This window comes from Chenopodium album, chromosome 12 (assembly GCF_948465745.1).
Source record: "Chenopodium album chromosome 12, dcCheAlbu1.1, whole genome shotgun sequence".
Taxonomy (NCBI): Eukaryota; Viridiplantae; Streptophyta; class Magnoliopsida; order Caryophyllales; family Amaranthaceae; genus Chenopodium; species Chenopodium album.
Window position 1 is genome coordinate 7609092 of NC_137845.1, and position 8316 is coordinate 7617407.

The 8316-nt window shown below is 34.5% G+C and overlaps 1 pseudogene; it reads left to right on the forward strand.

Moving 5' to 3' along the window:
• The first annotated feature begins 3780 nt into the window (after nt 1-3780).
• On the forward strand, nt 3781-7966 carry LOC145570767 (beta-amyrin synthase 1-like; annotated as a pseudogene).
• Nucleotides 7967-8316: the final 350 nt, after the last annotated feature.

Here is an 8316-nt window from a genome sequence, read left to right on the forward strand (position 1 = left end):
AATACTATTTTTTTAAAAAATAAAACACGAACCTTAAATGTAAGAAGGAGGCACCGCTTTTCTTTCCTTCGTTCTTTCTCTTTCCTCCTGCTCCCTCTCTCCTCTTTCTCTTTCCTCCTTCTCCTTCCTCCTTCCTCCTTCTCCTCTGTTATTTCCTCCTTCTCCTTCGCCTTCGTCTTTCTATCTCCTCTTCTCCTTCCTTTTCTTCTTTCTTTCTCGCTACCTCCTCTCCTCTTCTCCTCTTTCAAAATTAACACCACGCAAATTCGAATTAGTGGTTTTCATGGCCGAATTAGTGGTTTCGTCACAATATTCGCGAAATTTGGCAAAAACGAACGTTTCATGGTCAAATTCGACCATGAAAACTCTAAATCTAGAGCTTTTATGGTTGAATTTGGCCGTTTTAAACCAAATTCGAGTTGAAAATCAAGGCCATTTTCGGTTTATAAAGTATGTTTTCTTGTTTTTAATTTTTTTTCTTTTTTCTAGATTTTTTGTTAAGTTAATTGTTGTGTTGTGATTTTCGGGTGGTTGTGGTTGTGGTTTTTGGGTGGTTTTAGGTGGGTGGGTTCGGGTGGTTGTTAGGTCGGATTTTTTGGTTTAGGTTGCAAATCTGGGTTAGGTTGGGTGGGTTAAGGTGGGGGGTGGGTTTAGGGTTTGGATTGTAGGTAGATCTAGAGAATGGGGTTAGATCGTGGGTTAATGTGGGGGCTGGTAGCAGTGGTGGGGGCTGGTAGCGGTGGTGGGGGCTGTGGGGAGTAACTAGTGGTGTTTTGGTTCTGGTGGTGGCGTCTGGTGGTGGTACTGGTGGTGGGGCAGCTTTTTTTTTTGGCAGCGGTTTCCGACAGAATTTCCGGCGGATTTGTATTAGTCGGAAGTTTCCGACTGACTTTTCAGGTGCCGGAAAATCGCTTTCAACAGAAAAATTCGGTCGAAAATTCCGTCGGAAAAGGCCGTTTTTCCTACCAACGCTTTTACGACGGAATTCCGTCGGAAACACGATTTCCGACGGAAATCAGGGTGTTTTCGAGGGATTTTTTCCATCGGAAATGGCCTTAATTCTAGTAGTGTTAAATTCTTTAATTACATATATCTTTAATCTCACACTAGTAAAAAATATAAGAATTAGATAGTAATAATCTACTCATTAAGACGAATAGATCTAGATTTTATATGATTATAATTGTTCTTGTATATAAAGAGAATGAAATTTAGAAGATTTCCCCTCATTTTTAATAATCAAAAGATTTTAAATGGGACTAACATTGTGAAACATGAGGAGTAACTTTTTTTTTTTTCAATTTACCAAAGAGAAAAAATAAAACATGAAAATTTTCCAAATAAATTCTTCTATTAACTATTACTAAAATAAAATATTGCTGACATCATCTCTCATCAAAACTATATACGTGCCGCTTTCTTATGAATTTTTTCTTGCCTAAAACCATTGACGATGTCATTTTTTTTTCTTTTCTGAAAGGATTTTTATTTTTTTTTGTTTCATGTGATACTTCGTAAACAAGGTAACTAAGTTCTTTCAACAACTTTAATCTAGAAAACCGAAGTACAGTAAATTGAATAGCAACTGTATTCTTTTCTTTTGATTTAAAGATCTATCATTCCCTCTCCTAAATTCCTGAACATTAATATTCGAACGTCTAGAAATTTCCTAAATATTCAAACTGTATTTCTGTTAAGAAATCTCTTTCCAATGAATTTATGACAAAATTGAAAAGATTCATTGTATATACGAGTTTTAAATTATTACTTTTTTTTTTATTAAAAACGTCTAGAAATAACTATATTTATACGATTTTTGTGAAGTGTTATCAAAATGAATATAGTTATTTTTTATTAATTGTAATTGCAATCATATAATTATTTATCATATTTTCTCTAGGTACTCTTGAGAATTAACAAAGTGCAGGAAGGAGCCTTTTGTTTTTCAATATTTATTAGGTACCCTTGAGATTTATATTTTATTTATTAGGATGATTTTTCTTTAGTGCTAGAGTTTCAAGGGGGGGGGGGGGAGGGGCGGTTTGAGGCTTTAGGCGGTGAGATGAGTGGTTTTTAGGGAATTTTTGGGGCAGGGGAAAGGGGGTTTTGTGGTGGTGCTATGGTGGTTAAGGGGCGACGCAGGGGTAAGGGAAGGGGAAGCGTTGACGAGGGAAATTGATGGGTTTGGGCGCGATGGGGAAGCAGGGATCGGAGCGGGAGAGAGTTGGGCGGGGGTGGTGGTTAGGCTGGTGGAGGAGGGGGTGATGAGTTTTTTTAGTTAATTCTTATTTTTCTAATTTTTTTAAAATTTAATTTTATGTTTTTGGCCAATCACTCACTGACACATGTCAGGTATATAATTATAACAAGTTAATATATAATAACCGGTTGGACCATTAGAAGAAAATTCACATTAAATTTTGAATTATTAATATATAATCTAAAGAAAATGAGGCAAAGTTGAGATCATTCCAAATAATTTTCCTTCTTTAATTTATGATTTATCTATTAATAACTTTCAATAATGTTCCAATTTTGTTATCAAACAATTTTGCATCAAATATTAGTAGCGAAGTATAATTCAAGGAAACATACCTCCAAATATGTTTACTCGATTAGGGGTTACTCAGTGGGTCAAGGGTGACTCTCACACAGAAAGCCCGCTAACTGAACGAGTAACCCAGAATAAGTAACCCTTGACTGATTAAGTAACTCCTAAATAAGTAACCCCGTCAAAAATGCGCTAACCGACTGAATACCCTAGAATAATTAAGTAACCCTCACTACTAGAAAACCGGCCATTTTCGATGGAAAAAATTCTTCGGAAACACCCTGAAATCCGTCGAAAATGGATGTTGGAAAAGCGTTTGTAGGAAAAACGAACTTTTCCGACGGAAATTCTATCGGAAACACTATTCCGACGGAATTTTCCCTTGTGAGACAATTTCCGGCACCGGAAAAATCCGTCGGAAAATAATTCCATGAAATTAAAAAAAAAAAAAGCCGCGCCACCACCGGCACAGCGTATCACCACCTCCAACCACCCAAAACACCCCTGTCAACCCCACCAAACCCATTTCCTAACCCTAACGTATCCACAGCAAGGGCCACAAAGCTACAATTTCTCTTTCCTCTCCTTAAATATTGTGCCCACGGCTATGGATCAAGTAAATAGAAACGGAGGAAGTATCAATTTTGCTCACATTGTTACGGTACATGAAAGTTTGGGTTGTTTGATTGTTTCAGCTAGCAATGTCAGAATAAAGCCCCATCAATTACCAATGTTGTTGGTATTCTTGGCAATGTACAATTCCCAACAATTATTGAAAATTTTGATTTATTTGGCCCATTTCATCAAGGTAAAAAATTCTTAAAATATAAAAATAAATTAAGAGACAAGAAAATCATTTTGGAATGAAGTACTCCATAATTAATTTTTGGCGTACAAAACAATGAAGAATTTTGGTTCTTGCATTGTCAATTTGTCAGCATTGAAAGAGTACGTAGTCTTTAATTACAAACTCAAGTTTTTAGTTGAGGGTCTGAGGTGGGATGATTTTATAAAGGGGATGATATAGATATCATATACTACGTACTATATAGTAGTATATACTGGGTAGATTACAAAGTGCATGTTTACGTCTAACAAACGAAATAGTTGTGAAAAAAAAAACAATTAAAGTATTATACGAACTGGTTTAAATATTGACTCTTAATCCAGACCATAGTTAGATCACTAACAAAGTGATAAATCTCCTGTACTAAAGTTGGGATCATAAAATGTGGAGGTTAAAGGTAGGAGAAGGTACCAATGATCCTTATTTATACAGTACTAATAACTTTGTTGGGCGTCAAACTTGGGAGTTTGATCCCAGCCATGGCACACCCGAGGAGAGGGAGGAGGTGGAGGAAGCACGTCGTAACTTCTACAACAATCGCGTTAAAGTTAAGCCTAGTGGAGATATTCTATGGCGTCTTCAGGTTTATTTTCTGGGTTCAATTAATACATTATTTTTATCATAAAATGGAAAATAAATTTTGTATGATGATTAAAAAATTATAAATAATAATAATAATAATGAAAAATTGAAATTAATAATCCCACCTTTTACTCATTACTATTATTATAATTGTTGTTGTTGTTATTATTTAAATTAAAACTTCTATTTCTATAAAATAATGCATCTAATAAAATGGAGAAAGTATAGATATATATAGTATAGAATATTAGATGTTACTCCCTCTGTTCCTATTTTTTTGCTCCATTTGACTTTTTACGGTCTTCAAGACGCGTCTTTTTTAAGACGCATCTTAAAACGCACTTATTTTCATTTCCATGCATGTAAAATTTATAAAAAAAAACGTGATATTAATAAAATATGCAATGAGCCAAATCTAATAAGATCACTCATGATTATATTCTCTCTTATAGATTAAGAGTAATTTACAGTAAAAGTTTATAAAATTTGACCTAAAAAATGATAATAGAGCAAAAATAAAGGGATAGAGGGAACCTTTTATTTATACAATAACTACTAATTATGCAATTAATCATTTGAACCATAGTTCCTAAGGGAGAAAAACTTCAAACAAACAATACCTCAAGTGAAGGTGGAAGAAGGGGAGGAGATCACATACGAAACCGCGACGACAACATTAAAGAGAGCCGTGAATGTAATCACAGCCCTGCAGTCTGATCAGGGCCATTGGCCTGCTGAAATTGCTGGTCCTCAATTTTTCCTTCCTCCCTTGGTTAGTCCCTTAACAATATACTACCTCCGTTAAATGTTATGTGCAACTTTGGAATATTTTATATCTCATAAATAATACCTTAAAGTTGCACATAATGTACATCTTATTTACGTAATTCCATCATTTTATAACAAAGTTTTCAAAAGTTATAATGTAATAACATGTAATGTCATGCAGGTTTTCTGCTTATACATTACAGGGGATTTGAATTCTGTTTTCGGGCCAGAGCATCGCAGAGAGATTCTTCGTAGTATCTATTATCATCAGGTTAACTCATATTCTTTACAATATAATGATGAATTGAAGAGGTTTGACCATGGAAATACGTTTAGTTTCTTAAGAAAAAATTGGACTAATTGTATAATTTATTATAATAGAATGAAGATGGAGGTTGGGGATTGCATATTGAAGGACACAGTACCATGTTTTGTACTGCACTCAACTATATTTGTTTGCGAATGCTTGGAATCGGACCGGATGAGGGTGATGACAACGCTTGTCCTAGGGCTCGTAAATGGATACTTGACCATGGTAGCGTTACCCATATCCCTTCTTGGGGGAAAACTTGGCTATCTGTAAGTCACTTAACATAATTCCATATAAGTCATAACTTGAACATTATTAAATACTTGTGATTAATTAACTAATGTGATTGTAACAAACATATATATATATATATATATATATATATATATATATATATATATATATATATATATATTTCTACTATTTTAGATACTCGGCTTGTTTGATTGGTGTGGAAGTAATCCAATGCCACCTGAGTTTTGGATCCTTCCGTCTTTTCTCCCTATGCATTCAGGTATTAGATTAGTGATTCGTGATAATTCTCGTGTAACATGTAATGTTTATGTTCGTTAGTGATTAAAAAGTAATTTCTTGACCAAAATTTGATGTTATGTAGCAAAAATGTGGTGCTACTGTGGAATGGTTTATATGCCAATGTCATACCTGTATGGGAAAAGGTTCATAGGTCCGATAACACCTCTCATCAACCAACTTAGAGAAGAACTCTACAACGAGCCCTTTGAACAGATTAATTGGAAGAAAATGCGCCATTTGTGTGCACCGGTAAGATCATATATGGCTCGGCCTTAATGATTTTCATAGATAAAGTTTAACTAATTACTATGGTGATTTCAAAATAGGAGGATCTCTATTATCCTCATCCATTGATTCAAGATTTAATGTGGGACGTTCTTTAAATCTTTACGGAGCCTATCCTTACTCGTTGGCCTTTCAACAAGTTGATTCGAAAGAAGGCACTCGAGGTTACAATGGAACACATTCATTATGAAGATGAGAACAGTCGTTACATAACCATGGGATGTGTTATGAAGGTATCAATCGAAACATACTTATATAATTAATGTACATGTAGGATGGGTGTACGTGATTAGATAAAATTAGTACTTAAGATATAAATTAAACATTGAATTGAATTTTGTAGGTTTTATTTATGTTAGCATGTTGGGTGGAAGACCCTAAAGGGGATCATTACAAGAAACACCTTGCTAGAGTCCAGGATTATATTTGGATTGCTGAAGATGGGTTGAAAATGCAGGTAATTTATCATCAAAAAATAACTAAAATTAAGGAAATTGATCATTACTAATCCAAAAAAAGAAATGTGATAAAAAAAAAAATCCAGAGTTTTGGAAGTCAAGTATGGGATTGTGCGTTTTCTGTCAAAGCATTGCTAGCTTCAGATCTTAGCCTCGATGAAATTGGACCAGCTCTTAAGAAAAGCCACTTCTTCATTAAAGAGTCGCAGGTAATTCTTTCTCTAAAATGATTTGCAATTGAATTAACAAATCTGAGCTACACCACTAAGTTTTGGCCATTGTAAATTAATTTGATTATGCATCAAAATGAAAACTTCTCTATAACAAACAAGGATAGAGATTGATTCATAATATGAACACACAAGGATTGACCCGATGAAACGTAAGAATGACACGGGTTCTCTGCAGCTTCATTGCTTACATGATCTATCCATCATCCGTGATTCCAGTTCCAACCCATTCAAATCTTTAGATGATCTGTCCTCCAACTACCTAGAATGTTAAACTTCACTAAACCTTAAATCATCAAAACGTACTGTCAATAAACAACCAGCATTTCCAAGGAAATAGCCCCTGTAGATATAATAACCTATCAGGACTCCCCAGTCCCCACCCCCCCAAATGCAATGATTAAAATTAAAAAGAGCCACCAATGTGAGCATCAAGGGAGTTTAAAAGGCACGGGTTCTCTGCAACTTCAATGCTCTTGTTTTCTTGCAAAGCAAAGTAAAGATACTAAAATCAACTTACTTAGCTTAACATTCACCAAAATTGTTATGAAGTAATAAATAAGAAGAGATTCCAAGGAATTTAAAACCTCGGATCTTTGGTTAAAGAACTGAACCTTCACCCAGGTATTTTTCTAGCTTCTAATACCAGCAATTACCTAACCGCAAACTAGCCTAATCCATCAGTACTCCATTTTCAGTCCCTAAACAGCTCAAATCTTAATTCTCTAGTCATCCTATAATTCTTACTTATCTCTATTTTGCAACACATTTTCTCTCACTTCCCAACCTTCCATGTCACCATGATCCACTTCATCACTCACATTTCAAACAAACAATACAACATTACACAACATTAATAATCAAACAGCATTGTCACCTAAAACTTCAAAAGATTCCAACTTTCAGCATGATCTCCACCCAATTTAGCCAATTATCAATCGATCAAAACGAATTATCCAAAATTAAACCATTAATGAAAAGGCAAAAACAGATCTACCCACAAAAATTAACAAAGAATTTAATTCAATAATAATCAAATAATTGAGTAAATAACCTCGTGTTCTCTGAGTAGAGTCTGGCGATCCCAAACAAACAAAGTGCCGATAACAAATACTATAAACAACAAAGCCAATTTCTTTGGTCGCTTCAAATAATACGCCGGATTTACATATCTCCACCAAGATGATGATCTACTTCTCGCCATTTTTCTTGTAATTCAATTTCCGTAAACCCTAAAACTATAAATTAGTTACGGAAATCCAAAAATAAATTCATGAGAGAGAGCTTAATTCAAGATAATTGATCGATTCAAGTCGATGAAATCCTAATTTTGATTTTAATTCCTTTTTTCAGTTTTTGTCGGATATTTTAGGGTTAATCCTCCTCTTTATTAGGAGATGAAGAAAAAGATGATGACAATGAACTGGTGGTGTGTGCGACTGATTGCGCAGACACTGCTTCATCAACATTTGGAATTGATGGTGAACCACTGTTGAGTGGAGTACTAGAAATGATAAATGCAATCGACAAAATGCAGAGGAAATACAGAGCTGGACAAAATACAGAGGAATTATTCCGCACCATAAACATAAACGTAGAATTATTGCACCATAAACATAAACATAAACATAAACATAAACATAAACATAAACATTATGTTCAACATGAACTAAAAAATCAGAGGTGAGAAAAGTATCTAATGCCTATAGATCAGAGGTGAGCAATTGACAATAATATCTAATCGTCCTGCG